Source organism: Chrysemys picta, unplaced genomic scaffold (assembly GCF_011386835.1).
Source record: "Chrysemys picta bellii isolate R12L10 unplaced genomic scaffold, ASM1138683v2 scaf36, whole genome shotgun sequence".
Taxonomy (NCBI): domain Eukaryota; kingdom Metazoa; phylum Chordata; order Testudines; family Emydidae; genus Chrysemys; species Chrysemys picta.
This window is the reverse complement of record NW_027052743.1, coordinates 57,501-65,000: the sequence shown is the minus strand read 5'-3', so window position 1 is coordinate 65,000 and position 7,500 is coordinate 57,501. Positions and strand designations below refer to the sequence as shown.

Genomic DNA, 7,500 nt, shown 5'->3' with positions numbered 1-7,500 from the left:
CGGAGGGCTACCCGAGCACCCCGGGCCCCGGAGCCGGAAAAGGGAAAAAAAGGATCGGGCCCACTAGAGACATGGACCCGGCCGCCAAGCAGGCCGCCCTGGGCTGACCCTCCCCGGCCGCAGCGAGGGACTGCCTCCCGGCCGACAGGATCGGGCCCCTGGAAGTCTGGGGGTGGGGGGGGGAAATCGCCCCACGCCTCCGAGGAGGGCTGCCCGGGCGGGCCTGGCCCCGGAGCTCGAAAAAAAAAAAAAGGATCGGGCCCACTAGAGACATGGACCAGGCCGCCCTGGGCTCACCCTCCCCGGCCGCAGCGAGGGACTGCCTCCCGGCCGACTGGATCGGGCCCCTGGAAGTCTGGAAAAAAGACTGGAACCTGACGCCTCCGAGGAGGGGGCGCCCAGGGAAGGAGGGAGATCCGGGTTGACCTGGTGACCGGACGGGAAAGAGGCCACCGGGCGTCCCCCCCCTTAAAACCTAGGGGTTGACCTGGTGGCCGGAAAGCGAACCGGCCAGCAGGTGAACCCTTTCGATTCCACGGGTTGACCTGGTGCCCGGGAAGCGAACCGGCCAGCAGGTGAACCCGTTCGATTCCACGGGTTGACCTGGTGCCCGGGAGGGGACTCTGAAAATTTTTCAGCCCTTTCGACTCGGGGTTGACCTGGTGGCCGAGAGGGGACTCGCACGGCAGGCAAGCCGCCCTGGGCTGACCCTCCCCGGCCGCAGCGAGGGACTGCCTCCCGGCCGACAGGATCGGGCCCCTGGAAGTCTGGGGGGGGGGGAAATCGCCCCACGCCTCCGAGGAGGGCTGCCCGGGCGGGCCTGGCCCCGGAGCTCGAAAAAAAAAAAAAGGATCGGGCCCACTAGAGACATGGACCAGGCCGCCCTGGGCTCACCCTCCCCGGCCGCAGCGAGGGACTGCCTCCCGGCCGACTGGATCGGGCCCCTGGAAGTCTGGAAAAAAGACTGGAACCTGACGCCTCCGAGGAGGGGGCGCCCAGGGAAGGAGGGAGATCCGGGTTGACCTGGTGACCGGACGGGAAAGAGGCCACCGGGCGTCCCCCCCCTTAAAACCTAGGGGTTGACCTGGTGGCCGGAAAGCGAACCGGCCAGCAGGTGAACCCTTTCGATTCCACGGGTTGACCTGGTGCCCGGGAAGCGAACCGGCCAGCAGGTGAACCCGTTCGATTCCACGGGTTGACCTGGTGCCCGGGAGGGGACTCTGAAAATTTTTCAGCCCTTTCGACTCGGGGTTGACCTGGTGGCCGAGAGGGGACTCGCACGGCAGGCAAGCCGCCCTGGGCTCACCCTCCCCGGCCGCAGCGAGGGACTGCCACCCGGCCGACTGGATCGGGCCCCTGGAAGTCTGGAAAAAAGAATGGAACCTGACGCCTCCGAGGAGGGGGCGCCCAGGGAAGGAGGGAGATCCGGGTTGACCTGGTGACCGGACGGGAAAGAGGCCACCGGGCGTCCCCCCCCCTTAAAACCTAGGGGTTGACCTGGTGGCCGGAAAGCGAACCGGCCAGCAGGTGAACCCTTTCGATTCCACGGGTTGACCTGGTGGCCGGAAAGCGAACCGGCCAGCAGGTGAACCCGTTCGATTCCACGGGTTGACCTGGTGCCCGGGAGGGGACTCTGAAAATTTTTCAGCCCTTTCGACTCGGGGTTGACCTGGTGGCCGAGAGGGGACTCGCACGGCAGGCAAGCCGCCCTGGGCTGACCCTCCCCGGCCGCAGCGAGGGACTGCCTCCCGGCCGACAGGATCGGGCCCCTGGAAGTCTGGGGGGGGGGGAAATCGCCCCACGCCTCCGAGGAGGGCTGCCCGGGCGGGCCTGGCCCCGGAGCTCGAAAAAAAAAAAAGGATCGGGCCCACTAGAGACATGGACCAGGCCGCCCTGGGCTCACCCTCCCCGGCCGCAGCGAGGGACTGCCTCCCGGCCGACTGGATCGGGCCCCTGGAAGTCTGGAAAAAAGACTGGAACCTGACGCCTCCGAGGAGGGGGCGCCCAGGGAAGGAGGGAGATCCGGGTTGACCTGGTGACCGGACGGGAAAGAGGCCACCGGGCGTCCCCCCCCTTAAAACCTAGGGGTTGACCTGGTGGCCGGAAAGCGAACCGGCCAGCAGGTGAACCCTTTCGATTCCACGGGTTGACCTGGTGCCCGGGAAGCGAACCGGCCAGCAGGTGAACCCGTTCGATTCCACGGGTTGACCTGGTGCCCGGGAGGGGACTCTGAAAATTTTTCAGCCCTTTCGACTCGGGGTTGACCTGGTGGCCGAGAGGGGACTCGCACGGCAGGCAAGCCGCCCTGGGCTCACCCTCCCCGGCCGCAGCGAGGGACTGCCACCCGGCCGACTGGATCGGGCCCCTGGAAGTCTGGAAAAAAGAATGGAACCTGACGCCTCCGAGGAGGGGGCGCCCAGGGAAGGAGGGAGATCCGGGTTGACCTGGTGACCGGACGGGAAAGAGGCCACCGGGCGTCCCCCCCCCTTAAAACCTAGGGGTTGACCTGGTGGCCGGAAAGCGAACCGGCCAGCAGGTGAACCCTTTCGATTCCACGGGTTGACCTGGTGGCCGGAAAGCGAACCGGCCAGCAGGTGAACCCGTTCGATTCCACGGGTTGACCTGGTGCCCGGGAGGGGACTCTGAAAATTTTTCAGCCCTTTCGACTCGGGGTTGACCTGGTGGCCGAGAGGGGACTCGCACGGCAGGCAAGCCGCCCTGGGCTGACCCTCCCCGGCCGCAGCGAGGGACTGCCTCCCGGCCGACAGGATCGGGCCCCTGGAAGTCTGGGGGCGGGGGGAAATCGCCCCACGCCTCCGAGGAGGGCTGCCCGGGCGGGCCTGGCCCCGGAGCTCGAAAAAAAAAAAAAGGATCGGGCCCACTAGAGACATGGACCAGGCCGCCCTGGGCTCACCCTCCCCGGCCGCAGCGAGGGACTGCCTCCCGGCCGACTGGATCGGGCCCCTGGAAGTCTGGAAAAAAGACTGGAACCTGACGCCTCCGAGGAGGGGGCGCCCAGGGAAGGAGGGAGATCCGGGTTGACCTGGTGACCGGACGGGAAAGAGGCCACCGGGCGTCCCCCCCCTTAAAACCTAGGGGTTGACCTGGTGGCCGGAAAGCGAACCGGCCAGCAGGTGAACCCTTTCGATTCCACGGGTTGACCTGGTGCCCGGGAAGCGAACCGGCCAGCAGGTGAACCCGTTCGATTCCACGGGTTGACCTGGTGCCCGGGAGGGGACTCTGAAAATTTTTCAGCCCTTTCGACTCGGGGTTGACCTGGTGGCCGAGAGGGGACTCGCACGGCAGGCAAGCCGCCCTGGGCTCACCCTCCCCGGCCGCAGCGAGGGACTGCCACCCGGCCGACTGGATCGGGCCCCTGGAAGTCTGGAAAAAAGAATGGAACCTGACGCCTCCGAGGAGGGGGCGCCCAGGGAAGGAGGGAGATCCGGGTTGACCTGGTGACCGGACGGGAAAGAGGCCACCGGGCGTCCCCCCCCCTTAAAACCTAGGGGTTGACCTGGTGGCCGGAAAGCGAACCGGCCAGCAGGTGAACCCTTTCGATTCCACGGGTTGACCTGGTGGCCGGAAAGCGAACCGGCCAGCAGGTGAACCCGTTCGATTCCACGGGTTGACCTGGTGCCCGGGAGGGGACTCAGAAAATTTTTCAGCCCTTTCGACTCGGGGTTGACCTGGTGGCCGAGAGGGGACTCGCACGGCAGGCAAGCCGCCCTGGGCTGACCCTCCCCGGCCGCAGCGAGGGACTGCCTCCCGGCCGACAGGATCGGGCCCCTGGAAGTCTGGGGGCGGGGGGAAATCGCCCCACGCCTCCGAGGAGGGCTGCCCGGGCGGGCCTGGCCCCGGAGCTCGAAAAAAAAAAAAAGGATCGGGCCCACTAGAGACATGGACCAGGCCGCCCTGGGCTCACCCTCCCCGGCCGCAGCGAGGGACTGCCTCCCGGCCGACTGGATCGGGCCCCTGGAAGTCTGGGGGGGGGGGGGGGAATGGAACCTGACGCCTCCGAGGAGGGGACGCCCAGGGAAGGAGGGAGATCCGGGTTGACCTGGTGACCGGACGGGAAAGAGGCCACCGGGCGTGCCCCCGTTAAAACCCCTAGGGGTTGACCTGGTGGCCGGAAAGCAAACCGGCCAGCAGGTGAACCCTTTCGATTCCACGGGTTGACCTGGTGCCCGGGAAGCGAACCGGCCAGCAGGTGAACCCGTCCGATTCCACGGGTTGACCTGGTGCCCGGGAGGGGACTCTGAAAATTTTTCAGCCCTTTCGACTCGGGGTTGACCTGGTGGCCGAGAGGGGCCTCGCACGGCAGGCAAGCCGCCCTGGGCTCACCCTCCCCGGCCGCAGCGAGGGACTGCCCCTCCCCACCCCCCGGCTGACAGGATCGGGCGCACTGGAAGTCCGGGACAGTATTTTCCCCGACGCCGGGGAGGGCGGGCGGAGGGGCTCTGGCGGCCAGCCCGGGCCCCGGAGCTCGAAAAGGAAAAAAGGACCGGGCCCGCGAGAGACGGGGGCCCTGCCGCAGGGGGGGGGGCAGTCCGACCGGGGCTCACCGTGCGGCAGGCCCGGGCGTCGGCAGGGGAAAGCGGGCGAGGAGGCGCGGGGCCGGGTGCCTACGGCCATACCGGACCGAACGCCCCCGATCCCGTCCGATCTCGGAAGGTAAACCGTCCCGGGCCTGGCTAGTACTTGGATGGGTGACCGCCTGGGAATCCCAGGTGCCGTAGGCAGCTTTTCCCGGTCCGAGTCAGCTCTCTCTCCTTTTCTGGGGGGGAAGGAGAGGGGGGGACGGGCCGGAAAGCCCCTCGTCGCTCCTGCCGAGTCGGAGGTCGCGGCCGCAGGTCACGGGTCTGGGCGCCTGGGGTCCGGCTCCCCACCCACCCGGCTTCCTCCGCGGAGGACCCCCCCCGGGGCCACCGAAGCCGCTGGGGGAGACCCCGGGCATGGGGCGGACTGGCCCGGACCCTCCCGGCCGCCGGCCCGCAGGTCCGCCCCGAATCCCCCCCCGCGGCCACCCAGGCCAGGCCTGGCCAGGCGGGACGGACGGCGGGTGTCCAGCGCCCAGCGGCTTCCTCCAGCGGGGACCCACGGACCCCAAAGCCGCAGGGGGAGGCCCCGGGCCCGGGACGGACTCGCTCGGACCCCCTGCGCCCGGCCGCCGGCCCGCGGGACCGCCCCGAATCCCCCCGCGGCCACCCAGGCCAGGCCTGGCCAGGCGGGACGGACGGCGGGTGTCCAGCGCCCAGCGGCTTCCTCCAGCGGGGACCCACGGACCCCAAAGCCGCAGGGGGAGGCCCCGGGCCCGGGCCCGACTCGCTCGGCCCCCCCGCCTCCCCTGCGCCCGGCCGCCGGCCCGCGGGACCGCCCCGAATCCCCCCGCGGCCACCCAGGCCAGGCCTGGCCAGGCGGGACGGACGGCGGGTGTCCAGCGCCCAGCGGCTTCCTCCAGCGGGGACCCACGGACCCCAAAGCCGCAGGGGGAGGCCCCGGGCCCGGGCCCGACTCGCTCGGCCCCCCCGCCTCCCCTGCGCCCGGCCCCCGGCCCGCGGGACCGCCCCGAATCCCCCCGCGGCCACCCAGGCCAGGCCTGGCCTGGCGGGACGGACGGCGGGTGTCCAGCTCCCAGTGGCTTCCTCCAGCGGGGACCCACGGACCCCAAAGCCGCAGGGGGAGGCCCCGGGCCCGGGACGGACTCGCTCGGCCCCCCCGCCTCCCCTGCGCCCGGCCCCCGGCCCGCGGGACCGCCCCGAATCCCCCCGCGGCCATCCAGGCCAGGCCTGGCCTGGCGGGCCGGTGTGCGGCTCCCCCGGGCTTCCTCCCCCGACGACCCGCGCCCCCCTGAGCCGCAGGCGGAGACCCCGGCCCCGGGGCGGACCGGCCCGGGCTCGCTCGAGCCCCCTGCGCCCGGCCCGCAGGACCGCCCCCCCGAATCCCCCGGGAGAGGCCCGGCCTGCACGCCACTGACGACCCGCGGCCCCCAAAGTCGCAGGAGGCGCCCCCCCCCGGTTAGCCCCGTCTCGCTCCGCGCCCCCCGCCCCTCGCTGCCGGGACCGGGCGCCGCCCCAGAGTCAGCCGCAGCCGGCCGGCCTGAGAGCTGCCCTCCTGTGGACGACGGTGAGTTTACCTTGATACTAACCGGCCGTCAGCCAGGTCAACCCCATTGCTAGACTGGGGTGGACCTGGTGGCCGAGTGGGGACTTGGAACATTTGACAGCTGCTTCCCGGGGCTTGACCGGTTGTCCTGAACGCCCCCCACCCCCAGCCCCAGCCCCCGGCTCCTGCTCCCCTCTCCCCAGCCTCGGTGCTCCGCTCCCTGCCTCGGAGGCTGCCTCTCTGCGGCGCCTGCATCGCCTCCGAGGACGCGCACCCTCCGGAGGCTGGACGTAAACCCACCACTGCCGCTGACCCGGCTCTCCGAGGGACGACTGTGAGGCCTCCCCCCCCCCCCCACCCCCGGACCGCCCTGGGGACGACTGCTAAGCCTCCCCCACCGGACCGCCCGGGGCAAGACTGCTAAGCCTCCCTCCCACACACACACACACACACTGTCGGGGGAGGACTATTAAGCTTTCCCCCTGGAGCGCCCGGGGCGGACGACTGTTAAGCCTGCCCCCGGAGTCCTCGGGGGAGGACTATTAAGCTTTCCCCCCTGGAGCGCCCGGGGGGGGACGACTATTAAGCCTGGCCCCCGGAGTCCTCGGGGGACGACTATTAAGCCTCCCCCGGACTGGCCGGGGGGCGACTATTAAGCCTCCCCCGGACCTGCTCCGTCTCGACTATTAAGCCCCCCTCTGTGGTCCTCAAGACCACTGCCGTGCTGCCCTCGGAGTGGGGTGACACCCGGGCCGGAAAGCAAACCGGCCACCAGGTCAACCCGTCGAATCCAATGGGTTGACCTGGTGGCCGGAAAGCAAACCAGCCGCCAGGTCAACCCGTCGAAACCAATGGGTTGACCTGGTGGCCGGAAAGCAAAACGGCCGCCAGGTCAACCCAGTAGATTCAGCGGGTTGACCTGGTGGCCGAACGGGGACTTTGAAAATTTGACAGCCGCTTCCCGGGGGTTGACCTGTTGTCCCGGTGGGGACTTTGAACATTTGACAGCCGCCTCCCAGGGCTTGACCTATTGTCCCGGTGGGGACTTTGAGAATTTTACAGCCGCTTCCCGGGGCTTGACCTGGTGGCCGAGTGGGGACGTTGAACATTTGACAGCCGCTTCCAGGGGGTTGACCTGTTGTCCTGAACGCCCCCCACCTCCCCCCCGGCTCCTGCTCCCCACTCCCCAGCCTCGGTGCTCCGCTCCCTGCCTCGGAGGCTGCCTCTCTGCGGCGGCTGCATCGCGTCCGAGGACGCTCACCCTCCGGAGGCTGGACGTAAAGCCTGACACCCGCCACCGCCGCCGACACGGCTCTCGGAGGGACGACTCTGAGGCCTCCCCCCACCCCCGGACCGCCCTGGGGACGACTGCTAAGCCTCCCCCCCGCCCACACC

General features: G+C 70.0%; 1 non-coding gene across 1 annotated transcript; it reads left to right on the top strand.

Annotated features, from left to right (window-relative positions):
- The first annotated feature begins 4,623 nt into the window (after positions 1–4,623).
- LOC135977821 (5S ribosomal RNA) lies at positions 4,624–4,742 on the top strand. The gene has a single exon (XR_010595264.1). It is a non-coding gene; the product is annotated as a 5S ribosomal RNA (ribosomal RNA).
- The last annotated feature ends 2,758 nt before the right edge of the window (positions 4,743–7,500 follow it).